This window comes from Equus quagga, chromosome 7 (assembly GCF_021613505.1).
Source record: "Equus quagga isolate Etosha38 chromosome 7, UCLA_HA_Equagga_1.0, whole genome shotgun sequence".
NCBI lineage: Eukaryota > Metazoa > Chordata > Mammalia > Perissodactyla > Equidae > Equus > Equus quagga.
Window position 1 is genome coordinate 14,697,736 of NC_060273.1, and position 20,602 is coordinate 14,718,337.

The 20,602-nt window shown below is 46.7% G+C and overlaps 1 protein-coding gene across 5 annotated transcripts in view; it reads left to right on the plus strand.

Annotated features, from left to right (window-relative positions):
• The window catches only part of TMC5 (transmembrane channel like 5), a 74,764-nt gene that overhangs the window by 1,286 nt on the left and 52,876 nt on the right, over positions 1 to 20,602 (plus strand). Inside the window, exon 2 of one of the 5 annotated variants that reach the window (XM_046665366.1) lies at positions 8,980 to 9,129. The exons of 2 other annotated variants lie outside the window; for them this stretch is intronic. The gene's annotated coding sequence lies outside the window, so the exon portion shown is untranslated. Of the gene's footprint in view, positions 1 to 6,550; positions 6,722 to 6,809; positions 6,884 to 8,979; positions 9,130 to 20,602 lie in introns of those variants that run through there. 2 more of the 5 variants (XM_046665368.1, XM_046665367.1) reach the window with 2 other exon arrangements.

Here is a 20,602-nt window from a genome sequence, read left to right on the forward strand (position 1 = left end):
GTCCCCAACGCGGGACTGCAGAGGGGTGGCCAGGCGTGGCAGCCGCGGCGGGGGGGGGGGGGGGGGGGGGGGGGGGGGGGGGGGGGGGGGGGGGGGGGGAGAAAGGGGGGAGGACCCCTCCCGCGCGGGAATCCGGGCGTGTTGGGGGATCGAGGCGGTGGGTCCAGCTCGAGGCGGCCGCGCGCGGACCTCCCGTGTTAGGAAAGCTTCCGAGGGGTGCACCCTGCTCCCCGCCACCGCTGCAGGAAGGGAAAAATAATCGCACCCATTTATGGGCCGCTCGCTCAGCGGTGCCAGAGCGGGCGAGCTCTCCTGGCGCGGCGACCCGGGCCAGAGCTCGCGGGCTTCGGAATCGCACAGTTTCTGCGCTGTGCGCCTCTGGGCAGCTTACCCTCTCTGGACTCCGGTTTCCACCTCTGTAGAAAAAAAAAAAAGGCTAAAAATAGGACGTCCCTCCCAGGATTTCTGCGAGCTTTCTGTGTGCTGGGGACCCAAGAACCTCTCCTAAATGTTAGATGTTGTTCCCCCCCCCCCCCCCCGCCGTAATCTCCTGAGATAGGATCTCCTGATCTCCTGGTCCTATTTTACCCGTGTGATTCGGGCTCGGGGAGGTAACTTGCCCACAGCGATTAGATGGGAGCAGCAGGATTTGAACCCGGGAAGTCGAACGCCAGAGACTGGACGTTAATGCCCAATCCAGGTCCCACTATTTACTAGAAGGATGAAGGGGGAGTGGGGTAAACAGCTTCTGAGACTCCTTCTCCCTGTCTGTGAAGGGAGTACGGTAATAGTACCTTACCTGCGGGGTTATTGTGAGGATTAACTGAGCCAGCACACATAAGCACCTCCCTCCTAGAGTGTGCATTCCAAGAGAATGGAATTCTTTTCTTTTTCCTGTTCTGTTTGCAGCTGCATCCCCAGTGCATAGAAGATGCCCAAGAAATACTTGTCGAATGAATAAGGAACACATATTACTTTTTGTCCTTATAATAACCCCTGCTGGTCTGGTACTATTGATGACGAGACTGAGGTTCAGAGAGGTCAGATAATTTGTGAGAGGTTAGACAGGTGGTGGGCAGAGAAGTCAACATTTGAACCCGGGTCTATTTGATTGTGAAGTCTGCGTGGCCCTGACGTCCAGTCCAGGTTCCATCACCTCCGGGTGGGGGGAATGTGGCAAGTTATTTAACTCTTCCTGTGCCTCAGTTTTCCCATCCATAGAATGGGATAACAATGGTGCCTACCCCATATGGTTTTCATCAGGATTAAATAAAGATAAAGCGCTCAGAACAGCATCTGGCGTTTAGCAGGCACTCAGTAAACGCTGGCTACTGGCGGCCCCTACGAGAGTGGAGGGGATGGCGCAGCAGGCGCGACCACTCAGAAGAGGCAGAGGGAAGAGGGGGCTGCTGGCGAGGGGAAGGGGTGACCAAGGAGCTTTCCTGCCTTCTGTGTGCCTTCCACAGCACCCGGCCCCTGCTTGCTCTCTGGAACGTTCCTGAGAAGTGCCCCTGCTTGATGCAGCAGGAGGGGTGTACCCTGGTGTACAGGGAGGCTGTCCCAGGGCCCTGGTGCCCTGTCCTTATACAGAATGGGCACAGAGTCCCCTCCTTGCAGCAGGTGAAGCTGTGGGCAGAAGGATCTCAGGTGCTTGACAGTTACATACCAGTTATTCTAGCGAGGCCTGGGTTCAGCTAGCGTCTCTGAGTACCTCCCAGCCCAGGGACTCTGGCAAGTTGCTCTCTGAGCCTCAGTACCCCCGTCTGTAGAATGGGGACAAGAACAGGACCTCATCGTGCTGTTGACAGGGTGCTCTGCACTCGTATCTAGAAAAGGCAGCGATTATTGCTCGTGTTACTGAATGCTGGGTGCTCCTCTCTGCTCCTGGCCGGAGGGGCGGTCCCGTGCAGGTGAAACCCTCTCTCCAAGGAACATGAAGCCAAGTGCCCTGTCCTTGAGCCCCTTCTCATCCAGCGTCTCCTTCCAGGAGACTCTGCCTGTCGCATCCGTGGAGAGTTTGTGTTCTGGTGGGGCAAGTGCTGCCCTTGAGTGCTTGGGGCAGTCCCTGGGGACAGGAAAGCTGGCGTGTGACGGGAGGGGCCCTGTGCTCTCTGTTTAAGGAACTGCATCCTTTGACGTGGGCCCTCGGTGAGGGCGGGGATCCTGCCTTTGGCTGAATCAGAGTCGTTATCATTTGTTCTGCTTGCTCTGTTCCAGGCAGATCACTCATGTGCCCGCTCTAGTGAGCTATGGAACCGGGGCTTCAGGGCCAGACTGCCCGGGTTCAAATCCTCCCTCTGCGACTTCCTGGCTGTGTAACCTTGGGCCAAGTTACTTAACCTCTTTTTGCTTCAAATGATGCATCTGTAAAATGAGGTGATCATAACAGCATCTAACTCACAGGGCTGCTGTAAGGATCAAATATATAATCAACCCACATATGGTGATAAGAACAATGTAATGATAGTAATGATAAATGTTAGCCATTTATATGTGTTATAATTATCTCCATTTTCACCTGGGGAAACTGAGGCTCAGGGAGATGAATTAACAGCCCAATGGCACAGAGCGATTCCGTCTTCTCTAGCACCTGCCCATTTATTTCCATTTCCACTGCCACCATCTTAATTCAGCCCTTCCTCTTTCCATGCCCAGATCCCCTTGTCTGCCCCATCTAGATTATTTTTTAAATTTATGCCCTATGAAAATATTTGCATAGGAGGTGAGCAGCTCTCTGTGATTTCATCCCCTGGTGATAAGCGTTGTTTGGAGTTTCATGTATGCTCCTCTAGGTTTCTCTCCCTCCCCTGGATATGCTAATTAATATAGATCATTTTTATTTGTCTTTTTTTTGTAAAGATTGGCAGCTGAGCTAACATCTGTTGCCAATCTTTTTTTTCTTCTTCTCCCCAAAGCCCCCCAGTACATAGTTGTATATTCTAGTTGTAGGTCTTTCTGGCTGTGCTGTGTGGGACACTGCCTTAGCATGGCCTGAGGAGTGGTGCCATGTCCATGCCCAGGCTCCAAACTGGTGAAACCCCAGGCCACCAAAGTGGAGCACGCAAGCTTAACCACTTGGCCACGGAACCGGCCCCTTTGTCTTTAGCAAAGATGGGATCATACTATCCAAACTGTGTGCAATTCACAGCAGAAATTTTTCAAAATTTAATTTATTTTTTGAATATTACACTTCCACATGATATAAAATCCAAAGGATATCTAAGCAAATACTGAAAAATCTCTCCCTCTATATCTCTCCCCAGCCACCCAGTTCCTCACTCCAGAAGCAAACTCTTGCCAATTTATAGTCCAGCTGCGGACATAGCAAGCTATATATAATTATAGTTGGTAGGGCAGAATATGTGTGTCATAAGTCACAATTTGTAAAAATATGGTGTAGTTTCTAGAAGTGGCGAAACGGGGGGAGAAAAGCTTTACGGGGAAATGCCAGGATGTCACTTCCCTCGACCATGCAATGGGTAGTCAGGAGATAGTCTCCCGAGACCATGGAACATTGTGTCATTCGTAGCAGGTCCTCACCTGGGGCGATTTTGCCTCCAGGAGGACATTTGTCCATTCCTGGAGACATTTTTGGTTGTCACAGTTTGCAGGGGGGTGGTAATGGGGCGATATCCTACTGATGAGGATTTTTAGGCTGCTTAATTTTAAAGCGGTTTATGATGAGGATTTTTAGGCTGGTTACTTTTAAAACTGCAGATGAGAAGCAGGCTCTGAGGACTGGAATTTGCTTGCCCTTGGAGAGATATTTGCATTTGTGAAGGAAGGGGGGGATGACCTTGTAGGGACCTGAAATTGGCCACGCCAGGATGTGTCTCTTTGGCATCGGGACTGTTTGGGGCTGATTGCTTTTGATAACAGGGACAGGGAAGGAGGCTCTGGGGAATGGAACTTGCCCTTGTTGGGACACATTTACATTTGTAAGGTAAATCTCTATCTGTAAAGGGTGCCTCCCTTTCTGTACCAGGAAGAAGAAGAGAGATGACCTTGTCCCTAGAAGCTCTTAATGGGGAAGGCAAGAACTTAAGTTGGTTGCTGTCTGGCAATCTCATGTAACTGATTTAGGGTGGTGGCTTCTAACCTTTCTAACCTTTACTTAATCCGATTTGATTCTTGTCTAAAAGTCATGGGATCACCCACTGACCAGACCCCACCTGCACTGATACCATTTTAACTTTTTTTCATGTTCTTTCCTTTGTTTTGTAAAGAGATGACTCACATACCCATGCCTTATAAAATTAGCCCTAACCCTCAACTTGGGGCAGCAGCAGCGGCTCTGCCTGCCCATGGGTCCTGTCCCCATGCTAGCGGGGGCAGCAGCAGTGGCTCTGCCTGCCCATGGGCCCTGTCCCCATGCCAGCGGGGGCAGCAGCAGCAGCAGCAGCAGCAGCAGGAGCTCTGACTGCCCGTGGTTCCTGTCCCCATGCACCAGCTCTGCCTGCCCATGGGTCCTGTCCTCATGCTAGCGGGGGCAGCAGCAGCGGCTCTGCCTGCCCATGGGCCCTGTCCCCATGCCAGTGGGGGCAGCAGCAGCAGCAGCAGCAGGAGCTCTGACTGCCCGTGGGTCCTGTCCCCATGCTATTCTATTCTCTAAATAAAAGAGCACTACTGCCAGATCTTAAGAGTCTAAGAAATCTTTCTATCGACTCCTTGGCTCACCAACCCCGCATCACTACTGGTGTCCAGTGGATGGAAGCCAGGGATGCTGTTAAACATCCTACAATACTCAGGACAGCCCCACCACCGAGAATTATCTGACGCAAATGTCCGTGGTGCTGCGGTTGAGAACCCTGACTTCGACCTACAAGAGTTGCCGATTTGTCCTTTTGCCTCGCGCTCCAGCTTGGCTCAACTCTGTACCAATTGGCAGGCGGGACCTCACAATCTAGGTGTTCGGTGAGTCTCACGCTGCCGGGTACCATCATTTCACCCCAGGAATGACAGTTCTGGGGCAAACAAAACCATCTTCCTGGAGATCCCCACCTACCTCCTCTCATTTTAAGACCTGACAAATAGAAATGGCAAGCAGTAGGATATATTGGAATATACGGGGAAGCCATTTGGTGTAAACCCAATTCAGCCTGACTTTGTTTTTCCGAAAGGGCCTGACATGGCCATTGAGCATGCATTGTATATCTGCTTTAAACATTTCCTGTGGCAAGAACAAATGCCCTTAAGATAAAGGTGCCACTTCCCCCCCACATTGGCATTTCCTTAGGGATAAGCATCTTTCCTCAGGCTAGGAACTGATTGCTGCGCTCACCTTTGACCACCCAGCTCACCTGTGACCACCTAGCTCGAGACAGCAGACCTGCCACCCTGCTGTGTCCACCCAGACAGCAGACCTACCTGCTGTGTCCATCAATCACTGTGCCAACAGAGCAGTCTCGTGACTGTTGTAAAAAGGACATTTCAATCATATGTGAAACATCCTCTTTGGGGGTATATAACACTCTGTACACCCCACTTCTTCAGTGCCCTTTCTTCCTTCCAGAAGAAAGGCCCTGGGCCATGGTCCTCACATTTTAGCTCGGAATAAACTCACCCAAATTTTCATTTATAGATTGGTGATGGATTATTTTCATTGACAGAACTTTCTTCTGATTGTCCAACTTATAAACCAAGTCTGTCTCTATGATGGGAAAAAATTCTGCCACTCCTTTGGAAAGCCACGATTTTGTGCTTATTAGGGGCGCTAATACATCAAAGGTTGGGAACAGTAACTGTGGGCCCCCAGTTACTCTTGGGAATTCTAGACATAGGATTTTCTTTTAGGTGATGCCCACCCAGATTCAAATGCCATAGAAACGGAACTGGTTTGTTCTGGCATTTGTAAAAATATGGAAATCTTACCATAGGCCTGGGTCATTTACTTCCTTCTTTCTTTCTGCATGAATAAAGAATGAATGAATTCCAGAGTTCACTGTGCCTGGAGGATTAGCATTCTAGCCACTGCCAGTTTCTCTCTGGGAATTTGGTCTTAGGTGGCTGGAAGTAACCTGAGCAGGAAATGGTCCAACATTTCTCAAAGGTTAACCCATTTAGCTCTTAGGAGGTAGGGTGTATCGTCCCCATTTTGCAGATGTGGGGGGCGGGGATTGAGGTTCAGAAGGGTAGAGTTGTAAAGTGCTAGGGTCAGGGTTCGCGTCAGTCAGCCTGCCTTGAAACGTGGGCTGATTCCACGCTACCTGTCCTTCACCTCTGGCAGGGAAGCAGTTAAACCTGTAAGATCTGAATGTTGCCCCAGGGGCTGAATCTGCAGAACATGGTGGCCCGTGCCTGACGGTGTCTGGTGAAGCCTGGGGTTCTCCAGCAGGAAGAATGCTTTGTTGCAGAAAGGAGAAGATAGTTTCTTTCTGTGCCACCTCACTCTGGGCGGGGAGGATCCGGGAAATTAATCTTACTTACTTCCTTATAACTCTAAGAAATAAAATAACCTTTAGAAAGGACTTTGATCTTTTTATTGCACAGATGCTGAAAGAATATTGATGAGAGGGAGGTGCTGGGGTTCAGGAAGAAAGAAATGCACCGTTCAGCTCCAGACAGCGTGCTTCTTAGCAAACCCAGCATGCAGAGGCCGCGGTGCGGCCATCATGTCGCAGGTCAAGGACTGATCTGCGTTTAACCCAGCGAGACCTGGTTCTTCATTGGCTGGCGAGGGAAGAGATGATAACCAGAGTGGCATAAAACTGCCACGGAGCTGGTAACTATCTCCTTCCAGGGAGCCAGTGGCCAGTGGTACGACGGAGAGAGCAAGTCCAGGGCTGCGTGTAAGGCAGAAAAAGATGGGCTAAGAACCAAAGAGGGCCCACTGCCTCGGCAGAGTGGAGGGGACACCTGTGTGTTCCCGTAGGCCTGAGGGCAGGTGAGAGGCTGCTTTGGGGGAGGGCCAGGGGACACAGAAATGATAGGGAGCACTTGGGGATGCGTCGTGAGAGAAGGACAAAAACTGGGGCTGTCCTGTTGCACATTGCGGAATACCAGGTCCAGAACATGCACCGTAAATATTGGTTAGAGGAAAGAATGACTGTGGGGAGGTGGGAGCAAGGGAGCGTGTTGTCTTAGCAAGCTTTAGAGCTGTCTGCTTGAGTGGGAACCTGGGCTTCCTGGGTCCTAACTAGGAGATGCTGGGGGAGTTTTTGTCACTTTCTGGCCTCAGTTTGCTTGTCTGCAGAATGGGTGGTATTCTAAGAGCTCCCACCTCCACGGGTGCATAATAAGAGAATATGGTACACGTGAAGTCCTCAGGAAATGTCATCTCTAACCACTTCTCCTCTTCCTTCTCCTCTTCCTCTTCTTCCTCTGATGACAATGATGGTCAAAATTCAGATAGAAAGGCATGGGTTCAAATCCCATTCTGCCTCTGTTTAGCTGTGTGGCCTTGGGCAAATTACTTAACCTCTCTAGGCCTCAATGTAATCATAAAGTGGGGATAATAGTACCTCTCCATAAGGTTATTTGAGGACTCAGTAGCTAATACATGTGAAGGGCACAGCACAGTGCCTGGCACTCAAGTAGCGCTCAATAAATGGTGCCGTCTTTATGCTTATTATTGTGGTTGTCGTTTGACTAGATTCCTCTGCTGTGGAGCGGGGAAGAGGGGCACAGTGGAGATGGGTGTCAAGGCAGTGGGGTTTATAGTCTTGTTTTGCCAGGAAGGGGCCTCTCCCAGGAGGCAGAGTCAGGTTCAAGGTATAAACAAACGTCTTTCTAAGTGTTTAGTGAATCACTCGATGGAACACATTCGCCATGAGTTCCCGGAATGGAGTGGTGGATTAGACTAAATTAGTGCTCAGATTATTTCCAGCTGCCGAAGGGTCAATGTTCCTGGAGATAAACCCCAGCTAATTTCCAGGAAAGACGCTCTTTATTCATAGGAGAAGAAAGAAGAGACTGATAAAGATTTCCGTATTGTTGCAAAGGCTGGGACAAACAGATTTCGTTTTCTGAGGCATTTGAATCTAGGTGGGTATCATTTAAAAGAAGAAAAGGAAGGCCTGTTTCTATAGTTCACAGGAAGAACTGGAGACCACAGTTACTGTGATGTTTGGTGTATTAGTGTCTCCCCCCCACCCCCCGCAAATGCCAACTCGTGGCTTTCCAAAGGAGAGGTGGAATTCTCTCCTGTGGTGGAGACTTGACTTACAAATTGTGCTATCACAGGGAAGGTCTTCAAATGAGAGGAGGTAGGTGGTGGGCTCCAGGCAGATGGCTCTATTTGCCCCCACGACTGTCATTTCTGGGGTGAGATGAGGGTACCTGGCAGCCTGTGACTCAAGGAACTGCCAGACTGCGGGGGCCGGCCTGCCCGTCAGTGTGGAGTCCAGCCGAATTGGAGCAAAAGGATAACCAGTAATCCCTATCCTGTCTTTACTGCAAATGTTGATATTTTGTTCATCATGGATTTTTGCCTTATTTCCTGCTTTAAAAAATATTGCATTTGAGCCAACCCTGAGGGCCTGGTTTTGTTTTTTTTTTAACTCTTTTTTTTTTTTTGAGGAAGATCAGCCCTGAGCTAACTACTGCCAATCCTCCTCTTTTTTCTGAGGAAGACTGGCCCTGAGCTCACATCCATGCCCATCTTCCTCTACTTTATACATGGGACACCTGCCACAGTATGGCTTGCCAAGCGGTGCCATGTCCACACCCGGGATCCGAACTGGCAAACCCCGGGCCGCTGAGAAGCGGAATGTGCACACTTAACTGCTGTGCCACCGGGCCGGCCCCAGGCCTGGTGTTTAAAGTTTGGTGCTCTCACACCTTCAGTTGCCCCTGGTTCTGTTCCAGGTCATGGAACCACACCACCCGTCTGTCAGTAGCCCTGCTGTGGTGGTGGCTCACATGGAAGACCTAGAAGGACTTACAACTAGAATGTAGAACCATGTACTGGGGCTTTGGGGAGAAAAAAAAAAAAAGGAAAAGCCAAAAACTGCATTAAAATATTATTTATCTTGATTACAGGAATTTTGGGGACCCTCTTAAATTTGCATCCCAGGCCTCCCTCCCTCACTCTACTCCTGGCCCTGCAGCAAATAGCACCGAATCTAGAAACTTCCCAAGCTTAACATCATACTTACCCAGCATGGGCAAAAGGATGGCCGAATTCAAGATGTGAGTGTTGAAGAAATGAGTTAAAAAAAAAAGAGAGAGCGAGATTTGGCTTCTCCGAGAGGAAGGAGCACTTATGATACTATATTTCAAACTAAACGCCAGTCTTCTGCTTCAAAACCCCTGTGTCCAGGCTGCTCCTGCCTACTTAGGGACACTGATCTGATTGTCCCAAGACCTGCACTACTCATTTCTTCGTATTTTTAAGTCCTTACTTAATTTTCATATGGTTTAATGGGATTTTCGGACATCATATATTTTATTTTCAAAAAGCCATAAGTAAGAGGTATGCACATGTCAAAAAATATTCCGAATGATACCAAAGGGTAGACAGTGAAAGTTGCGTGCTTCCTTCCCCTCTGTCCTGCGCCAAATCCCACACTGCAGAGGCAACCACCCTTAACCATTGCTGGTTTTCGTTCTTTCACTGGTTACTATCAAAAGTCTAAATGATGTCTTGCTTTGTCCGATGTCCATAGTACGCATTGACTCTGTTAGAGGAAAGCTCAAGAATTCAGCTCACTGACACTTCATTTCCTCTCCTTTCTCTCTTCCCCTTTCTCCCGTGTGGTTCCTTCTCTTTCATTTTTCTTATTTATATTTTTTAATTTGCTCCCTTTTGCGGCTCTAAATTAGGGTTTCTCACCCTTGGCACTATTGACATATCGGGCTGGATAGTTGTTTGCTGTGGGGGCTGTCCTGTGCATTGTAGGATGTTTAGGAGCATCCCTGGCCTCCACCCACTAGAGGCCAGTAGCACACCCACACCCTAGTGTGGCAACCAAAAATTTGCCAGATTTTGCCAAAAATCCCCGGAGGCAAGTCCCCCCGAGTTGAGAACCACTGCTGATGGTATACTTACAGTTCCATGACCTTTGGACAGTATTTCCTGACTCCCCACATCACAAAATGAGGACATTAGCACCTTGACACTCTCCTTTAGTCAGGATCTTCTCTCATCCATTTCCCTACTTCTAGAAACTGTCGTATTTTTACATGTCGTGGCTTATAAACATGTATCTTCTGTCGTACAAACTGTAATTATGTTTCTTTGTCTCTGGGTGGATTCTTAAATTGAAAACTAGTATACATGGCTACAAATTTCCAGTTACGTGCATGTTAGGGAAGTTCGATCAGAGAAAAAGACACGCAATTTGCTAAATCTGAGCCATCAAGGAAACTGATCCCTAAATCCCGGTGTATTGAGTTGTTTTTCTCGTGGACTCCCTTAATTGCTCAATCAGGTCGGAGTTTAGTGATTTCATTTCCGGATCGTGACTTTCTTATTCAGCTTTTGGGAGATGGCCTGGAATTTCTATTTGTCTTTAATTTCTCTTGTTGACAGAGAAAACACACAGCCTTCACCCCCATCTCTGAGGTCACCAGGCTCTGACTCATCCTCTGTGGGGCGGCAGAATTTGCACCGAATGCTTTTCAGGCCTGACGTACAGCTGTTGACCTGTGGTTTCTTTTTATGGCCTCTTGAAGGTCCTGCCATCCTGCGTCTCCAATACCTTCTGTGTCTCCCTTCAGCTTATTCTCGAGCAATTTTTAACGGACAAGTGCGTGGGAAGTAAACTTTCTTCCACTTTGCGTATCTCCCCACGTCTCTATTTTCGTCCTCAAACTTGATTTTGTAGTTTGCCTGGGCGCAGGATTTTCGGTTAAAAGTCATTTTTCCTCCGAATTTTGAAGGCACGACCCCCACTGTTAATAGCATCCTTTGTTGCTGAGGACAGCAATAAGTCTGACTTCCTCCTGTGTAGATTAAACAATTTTATTTCTGAACACTTCTAAGATTTCCTCTTAGCTGTTATAATCGAGAATCTTGGGAGGGAGTGTTTGAATGCGGGCGTTTCTCATTCATTTTTATCCACATTTGGTGGCCTGTTCAGTCTGAAGACCCTCGTCCTTTGTCAGCTCAGGTATTTTCTTTTATTGTTACCTTTGATATTTTCAGCTCGTGCATTTTCTTTGTTCTGGAACTTCTGTTTTATAGATATTGGACTTCCTGGGCCAGTTTTCTGTATCTCTGAACTTTTCTAACGTATTTTTCATTAATTCTTTACTCTTCATTTTGGGAGATTTTCTTGACTTTATCTTCTGACCCTCCTGTTAAATTTTAAAGAGTTAGGCATTTTTTTAACTTGCTTCTCTTTGCCCTCTGACTGTTGTTTTTTTTTTTTTATGACAGCCGGTTCATGTTTTCCTGTAACACCCTGTTTATGGGTAGAAACTCTCTCAAATGTCTCTGAGGATAGTAAATTAAAAGTTCTTAAATTCTTTCTCCCAGATTACCTCTGTTTCAACAATGTTGCTTTTCCTTCCCGTTCTTTTGTGTCTTTGGTTTTTCTCTGATGCTTGGTGATCCTTGTTTAGCTGTTTTCTTTCTGGATGGAGGACTGGATTAATGGACAGCTGTGGTGGTTAACCCTGCTGGGGGTGGGTGCGTTTCCCCAGCAGACCCCATCCCTGAATGGCAGGGTTAACTGAGATGGCTGGCTACCAGGTGGCCAAGACACATTAAATCTGAATTTAATCTGGGGTAGCAACTTTCTCCTTCAGGGCTTAATTCTCCCCAGAAAGTTTGAGCCGTGTGTTTAGAGAGAGGCTCTTTGTGTCTGCAAATCTAGAGTACAGTCCCCAAGACCCCTTTAGTTTCTGACACCCATCGCAAGTTCTGGGTCCCCAAGGCCCACCCTTAGGTTCATTAATCTCCAGAAGGACTCAGAGAAGTCACTGAAAGCTGTTATGCTCACAGTTATGGTTTATTACAGCTCAAGGATAGAGACTAAAATGAGCACATAGGGCGGAATCCAGGAAATTACCAAATGTGGGGCTTCCAATTGTCCTCTCTCCATGGAGTCATGGACAGCGTCACTCTCCCAGCATTGATGGTGACCATATGCACAGGTTATTGCCAACCAGGGTGCTCACCCAAGGCTTGGTGTCCAGAATCTTTACTTGGGCTCTGTCACATAGACAGAGTTGGCACCCACATGGCTGGTCTCAGTGTCCAGCCCCTCAGGAGGTCAGCTGATACTGCCTGACCCAGATCCCCCCAAGCCCCCAAATCCCATCATTTCTATCTGGCTGGCCCAGGGCCCCAGGTAAACAAAGATACTTGTACTGAGCAGGACTTTCCAAGAGCTTGGAGACGACCTCCCAGGAGCCAAGGGCAAAGGCCAGACCTCTCTTTGGGTAAGATTAAATTCTTTAGTACACGGTGTCCATCCTGAAATCAACGGGCACCCTGTAGGTACTGGGGTGGAAGCAGCCTACTTGTTCTCCAACAAGATGAAATTCTCTAGTTCCTGCTTCACAGCCCCTCTGGCACTCCCTACCTGCCTGCCCCGAGCGGGGCACCTTCCTGCCGCTGAGCTGAGTGGAGCGTTTCCCCTCTGCCCGTCTTTCCCTGGTAACTGATTTGATCCACGGTTTCCTCCACCTGAGTTTTCCATCGATGAATTCATTCACTTCCTGTCTCCCGGAAATTCGTCATCACCTCTAGTCCAATGGTTGCCTCCCTCTTGCCTTCTTGTTTACGTTGTTATGGGTTTATTCCCTTTTCTGTGTCTTTTCTGGAGCTTCATTGGACTCCAGGAGGGAGGAAAGGTCAGCCCGTGGGCTCAGTCTGCCATCTTGAATCAGAATGCAATTTCTTTTGTTACTTACTAAACACAATATGATATTTAGCATTTTGTCCCTTCACCCTGAACCACTTCAAGAAATTTGTTATGTGACCAATCAAGGACCAATCAGATTTGTCCTGTGGCTCAATGAAGGCACCCAGAACTTGGAGTTCTGTAGACCCAGCTTCTGGCCCTGGATATGGACAAGCCATTTAACTTCTGGCAAGTTACTTTATATCTTTGGAAACTGTAAAGCACAATGATGCCAATTGCAGAATCAGACTGCCTGGGTTTATATCCAGGCTCCACTCTTTACTGGCTGTGATTCCTGGCCAAGTTACTTAACCTCTCTGTGCCTCAGTATCCTCAGTAAAATAAGGATAATAATAGCGTCTATTCCTAAGGCTATGGTAAGGATTTAATGGGTTAAGCCCTGTCAGGTTCTTATAACAGAACCTGGCACATACATATTAGTTGTTTTGTTATCATTGATTTGTGCTTCTATTTTCCGCTCCACAAATCTGGAACAACGGTACTTAAGTTGTGTTATATAATGTTTGTTTAAATAGGCATTATACACACTATTATATTGTAGGGATCTGAATTAGTCTGATTAAGAGCTAAGCTCCTGTTTCCAGAGGTGGATCTAGAAGGAGGTTCTTTTTCTTCTAAAAGAGGGAGACTTGACACGGACTCAGATTCAGAGTGTGGATGAAGCTCGACTCCGCTTGCTGCCCCCTCCTGTGTTTCTGAGACCCAGCGGTAGAAAGGGCAGGAATCCCTGGCCGCAGGGGGCATCCGGGTTTGTTCTTTTCCGCTGTTCCTGGCAGGATTCTGAGCACGTGGCCAGCGGGAAAGGAGGAGAGGAGGGTCTCCACGGCCTGCAGGCCTCCAGGAAGCAGAGTCCTTCCTTGGGCAGCAGAGGATCCCACTCCTTCGAGCAGGTCTGCGTGGATGCAGGAGCCATAACAGGCACCTCGTGTAGTCTCTGGCTGTCCCGGGGAGGGATCCTCATTCTTCTGCGACAGGCTGCGGCCGTCCAGCCAGGCAAGAAGGCGCCAAACTGCCAAGGCACAAGTAACCGGTGAGGCCACTTTTTCCTCGTACCTGTCCGCCTGCTCCTTGCGGCCTCCGTTCACTGGCTGACCTGTAGTGATTCGCAGACTGCGGCACATAGAAGAATCACCCGGGAAACGTGATCAAAAAGCAAATTTCCCAGTCTCACTCCAGACCCTCTCAGTCACTATTTCTGGGACTGGAACCTGGGCTAGGGTGGTTTTCCAGGATGAATGGGGTTCCGCAGATGTGGAACTTCCAGTGTTAAAACCGAGAAAGTTCTGGGTAAACGGGGACCAGTAGGTCACCTGATGATCCCTGGGCCCCGTCTCCAGCAAGCTCCCAAGTGACTCTCACGGGCGGCTGAGCTTCATCGTCTCTGATGCACACTGATCAGCGAAGCTTCAAATGTTGGAGTTCCTTTAGGCTCCATCCTTTCCTAGACTCGCACTGTTCATATGGTAGCTCCATAGCCATTTGCGGCTGTTTACATTAAAATGAATTAAATTTAAATCAAATGAGAAATTCAGTTTCTCAGTGGCACTGGCCACATTTTAAGTCCTCAGTAGACACATGTAGTGGCTGCCGTATTGGACAGCGCAGGTACAGAACAATACCATCATCATGGAAAGTTCTGTTGGACAGTATTACCCTAGATGATCTCTAGATTAGGGTTTCTCAGCCTCGCCACTGTTGACATTTTGGGCCAGACCATTCTTTCCTGTCGGGGGCTGTCCTGTATATGGGGACATATATTTAGCAGCATCCCTGGCCTCTACCTAATAGATGCCAATAGCACATCCCTCCCCACAAGTCGGGACCACCAAAAATGCCTCCAGATGTTGTGAAGTGTGCTGTCGGGGGGCGAAATTGCCCTGATTGAGAATCATTGCCCTACATCCATGGCTCCCACCAGTCTCTTTCTACAATAAAATAAAAGTGAACCACACGCCCTGCACGTCACACGGAGCTTAGGCACCAGAACGCAAACACTGTCTTGAAATTCAATTGCGCCAGCCGGCTTTACATTCTTTTTTTTTTTAACAGATACCCTCCAGCTCTTTTTTTCTTTTTTTTTAAAATTGGCACCAGCCTAGGTGCCAATTTTTCTAAATTTTTTTTTTTTTTTTTTAAGGATTGGCACTTGGGCTAACAACTGTTGCCAATCTTTTCTTTTTTCTGCTTTATTGCCCAAACCCCGCCCCCCGGGCCTGGTCCAGTGGTGTAGTGGTTAAGTCCGCATGCTCTACTCTAGCAGCCCAGGGTTCGCAGGTTTGGATCCTGGGCATGGACCTAGCACTGCTCATCAAGCCATGATGTGGCAGTGTCCCACATAAAATAGAGGGAGATTGGCACAGATGGTAGCTCAGGGCCAATCCTCCTCACCAAAAAAAAAAAAAAAAAGGTTTGCACTCATTTTCATTCCGTGTTATAAGAAGCATATTTGCTACCTCAGTACTAAATGCTAGACCATTCTCTGGATGGATTTTTGCCCTTCATGAGATTAAAATTCCTTTTCATTTTCCAGCCTCTGACACTTCCTCATGTGCTTAACAAACTAAAAATCTTATATTCTTTTTCATTGATAAAATATAATTACCTTTAAAAGAACAAGAACCCTTTAAATTTTCAAGACAATTTTTTAACCCTGAGGAAAGGTAATTACAAAACGGGTACATCTTCTTGTTCTTGGAAGGTGAAGGGAAAAAATAAAGAAAAAGAAGATGTACCCATTTTGTTCTATTCATATTTCCCCTCCGATTCATAGCTTTGGTGTCTGTCTCTCGCACGCGCAGACCTTGTTTTTTGAGGGATCCAAGCGTGTGGCTGTCCGTGTGTCTGGGTCAGAGGCAGAAACGGTCTCTGAAATGCCCTTGGGCCACTTGCCAACAAGGGTTTCCTCCTGGGAGGGTTTTGTTCAATGCATGAGCGAAGGTTTTGTGCTCACTTTCTTTTAAGAGACTGTTTACATTGCTATTATTTCCTCGTTCTAAACGTTACACATTGCAGGTGGAGGATCCCAGATAAAGGATTTGTAACGGCCTTGTTGATGACAACCAAAGTCATTGTTCAGGTACCCTCACAAGCCCAGAAAGAACAGGCAAGCCCTTGCAAACAAATAGAATGTCCGTTTCCACTGAAATGTGGGTGTGTTTGCGTGTTGGGTGGCCTGGTACCTGGGCAACCGCTCAGGAGGGGTGACCTTGATCCTTTGTGCTGGAATTTTCTTTCCAAGATCAGGTGCCTGAGAAAGGAATCGAAGTTTCCAGAACTGCAATTAGGAAAGCTTGGTTGAAATGAGATGCTTGGGGATGAGCCATTTCTTTTTTTTAGATTCTTTTTCCTTCCTTACCTTCTAGGAACGCTTAGAATTACAGACTGATATTTTGCATGTGTGCATTGAGAGGAGGGAGGGAGTATGTAATTATATTATTGTATATCATTATTGTTTCCCAAAATTTAGTCATTTGAGTTCCACCTTCCTAATTTTTGCTCGTTTTCTTACCATGCATACTAACGTTTATCTGTTCTTTTTATTGAATAGATTTACTTTAACTGGAAACTTATGTCATTAATATAAATGGAAAGCGTACCGCTTGCTTGTAAATACAGGTGATTATATATTTATATATATATACACACATGCAGGGAAAACCAAACCATGTTATGAAATTCTAGCTAGATTACGCTGAGTGAAAGAAACCAGTCTGAGAGGGCTACGTACTGTGCCATTCCATTTTCATGACATTTCGGAAAAGGCTAAATGATGGGGACGGAGACCAGGTCAGTGGTGGGCAAGGGGTGGGAGGCGGAGTTGATCTCAGAGGGAGTTTGGGGCGATGGACCCGTTCTGTGTCCTGATTGTGGGGGTGGTTGTGCACGTGTTCAAACCCATAGAACTATACACCAGAAGTATGTTATTGTGTGTTAAATTTACCAAATGAAATAGTTAAATTCTAGTCATAAGTTGTGGCCTCACGAAGGTTCTGAGTTTGGAGCTTTGCTCCATCTTTGGTGAAAAAGAGACTACCGCAAATTCAGAGAGGTGTTGAAGACCTGTTAGCACCAATGGAGACTTGCCTAATTGTTAATTCGAGGTATCGAGTGGGAATTAAAAAGGAAGGAACTATTGCTGAGAGCTCCTTGGTTATTTTCCGTGAGGGGAATTGTCCCTTCAAGAATCCCTGAACTGATGGGAAACCGTCAGTTTATAAGAGTGATGTGTTTGTGACAAAAACGGACGCAGGCGTGAGAAGTTCTGGTCCGAGCGAACCCTCCCCGCACCTCCTCCCTCCCCCGGAGTGGCCCAGCTGACCCCAGTGTAGGTTTTTCCCCTTCCACTGGCGAGGGCGGCAGCCACCAAGGTGGGCTTCAGGCCACGGACGAGACAAATGAGAACTTTGTGGGACAGCATTCCTTCATTCAACAAATGTTCATTGAGTGCCTCCTACATTCCAGGCGTGGCACGAGATGCTGGGGGTATAGTGAGCAAGATCAAATAACCCCTGCCCTCGCAAAGCTTTCAGTCCAGGGCAGGACAAACATTGAACAATAAGCACAAAAAGTTAGCATATAATTACAAACTGGTAAGTCCTGTGGGAAAAAAGGCAGGACACTATGAAAGAGGCTCAAAGGGAACTATTTGGATGTGGAGGAATAAAGGAGGCTTCTCTGAGAAAGCAGCATTTAAGCTGATACCTTAAGGATGTGAAGTTAACCAGGCCAAGAGTGCGGGGAAAAGCATTGAAGGCAGAGGGAACAGTGTGTGCAAAGGCCAGGAAAACAGGCTCAGCAAACTGCACCCTGCAGTTCAAATGTAGCTCATGAACTCAGAAGGTTTTTTATTTTTTCAGTTGTTGAAAAAAACTAAAAGAACAATAATAGTTCATGGCATGTGAAAATAATATGACATTCAAATTTCGGTGTCTGTGAATCGGGACACAGACACACTTGTTCAATTATATGTTATCCAGGGCTGCTTTCATGCTACAACGGCAGAGCTGAGTAGTTGCTACAGAGTCTGTATGGCCTGCAAAGCTTAAAATCCTTCCCGTCTGGTCCTTTACAGAAAAAGTGCATTGACCCCTGATTTATAGAATAGTGAACAAGGGGAGATGAGCAGAGGCCAGCTCATGGAGTACTTTTCAGATCTTAGTAAAGAGTTTAGATGTTATTCTAAATTCAGCAGAAAGCCACTGAACAGAGTTTTGGTGGAGGTGGGGGAATTCTTGAGTCTTTTTTTTTTTTTTTTTGGTGAGGAAGATTGGCCCTGAGCTAACATCTGTTGCCAATCTTCCTGCTTTTGCTTGAGAAAGACTGCCCCTGAACTAACATCTGTGCCAGTATTCCTCTATTTTGTATGGGGGACACTGCCACAGCATGGCCGCTGACAAATGGTGTGTAGGTGCACACCCGGGATCTGAACCTGCAAAACTGGGGTACTGAAGCAGAGTGCATGAACTTAACCGCTACACCACCAGGCGGGCCCGTAGTTGTTTTTTTTTTGTTTTAACTGTGCCCTATGGCCTAGTTTTTCTGGAGCCCCTGGGAAGTACTTTCTTCTGTTTAAGCCAGGGAATCTTCTTTGCTCTTGTCTACCCCTGGAATTTGCTTCTCCTTTGCTCCTTGGCACCCTGCTCAGGAGGTCGGCTGAAAGTGTCACATTTCTCAGCTGTCTGTCAGGCACAGGTGGGTCAGAAATGTGTTTAGGGTGATGGTTTTTCAGTTTCCTTTTATTGCTGTGATGAATGTTACGTGCAACATTTCAATGACAATTTTATTGTACTTGTCCTGAGGCTTTGAGTAAACTACACCGTTAGAAAACTCAGTACTCTTTGACTGTAATTAATTTTGATTTATTTTAAAGCTTCCATAGCTTATTTAGGGTTTGGGAAAAAAAGCATTCACACAGTCAGCTTATTCCAGCTTTTTCTCTCCCATTTTCCCCAGACATGGTGCTTTAATATTTTATTCTTTTTGAAAACTGATTTTCATTTTGAAATGACTATAGTTTGGAAAAATTCTTGCCTCTTTCTTTTTTTTTGTCTTTATTATTCCTTTGTTAAAATTGTGATAAAATTTACATAGCATTGAATTTACCATCTTAACCATTTTTAAGCACACAGTTCAGGAGTGTTAAGTACATTCACATTGTTGTGCAACCGATCTCCAGAACTTTCTCATCCTGCAAAACTGAAATTCTATACCCGTTAAACAACCATTGACAAGTCCTTATTTCCTTCTCCTCCCAGCCCGTGGCAATCACTACTCTCCTTTCTATTTCTAGGGTTTGACCACTCCAGATAACTCATTAACTGGAGTCATACAGTATTTGTCTTTCTCTGTCTGGCATATTTCACTTAGCATCATATCCTCCCAGTTCATTCACGTTGTCGCATGTGCTTCCTTTTTAAGGCTGAGTAATATTCTGCTGTATGGATGTAACGCATTGTGCTCATCCGTTCATCCATTGGACACTTGGGTTGCTTCCACCTTTTGGCTCTTGTGAATAATGCTGCTATGAATACGGGTGTACATGTATCTCTTTGAGACTCTGCTTTCAATTTGGATATATACCTAGAAGTGGAATTGCTGAATCATAGGGTAATTCTATTTTTAATTTTTCAAGGAACTGCCATCCTGTTTTCCATAGCAGCTGCACCATTGTACCTTCCTGCCAATAGTGCACAAGGGTTTCAGTTTCTCCACATCCTCGCCAACACTTGTTATTGTCTGGGTCTTTTGCTAGCGGCCATCCTCATGGATACAATGTGATATCTCATTGTGGTTTTTATTTGCATTTCTCCTATGATTAGTGATGAGCATCTTTTCATGTGCTTCTTGGCCATTTGTGTATCTTTGGAGAAATGTCTACTCAAGCCCTTTGCCCATTTTTAAATCTGGCTATTTGTCTTGTTGTTGAGTTGCAGTAGTTCTTTATATATTCTGGATATCAGCCCCTTATGAGATACATAATTTGAAAATCCCTTGTCCCATTGCATAGATGCCTTTTCATTCTTTTGATTGTGTCCTTTGATGCACAGAAGTTTTTCATTCTGATGTGGTCCAGTTTCTCTATTTTTACTCCTGCTGCCTGTGCGTTTGGTGTCACATCCGAGAAATCATCACCAAATACAATGTCATGAATCTTTTGCCCTGTTTTCTTCTAAAAGTTTTATAATTTGGGTCTTACTTTTAGGTCTTTGATCCTTTTTGAGTTAATTTCTGTGTCTGGTGTAAGGTGAGGGTCCAACTTCATTCTTATGCATGTGAATATCCAGTTTTCCCATCACCATTTGGTGAAAACACTGTCCTTTCCCCATTGCCTGGTTTTGGCCCCCCTGTCAAAATCACTTGATGCTATATGCAAAAGTTTACTTCTGGGCTCTCTGGTTTATTCCGTTGGTCTGTGTGTCTGTCTTTATCCCAGTTCTTGCTTCCTTTTATTCAGCTTGTTTATTGTTTTCCTTTCTGCAAAGAAGCCTTCTTTTTAGTGGGATTACAGTTGTTTTTATTTTCTACATTTTTTTTGTTGTTGTTAAGATTGGCGCCTGAGCTAACATCTTTTGCCAATCTTTTTTTTTCTTCTTCTTCTCCCCAAAGCCCCCCCAGTACACAGTTGTATATTCTGGTTGTAGGTCCTTCTGGTTGTGCTGTGTGGGACACCACTTCAGCATGGCCTGATGAGCAGTGCTAGGCCCGGCCCCGGGTCGGAACCAGTGAAACTGTGGGCCACCGCGAACTTCACCACTCGGCCATGGGGCTGGCTCTTATTTTCTACCTTTAAT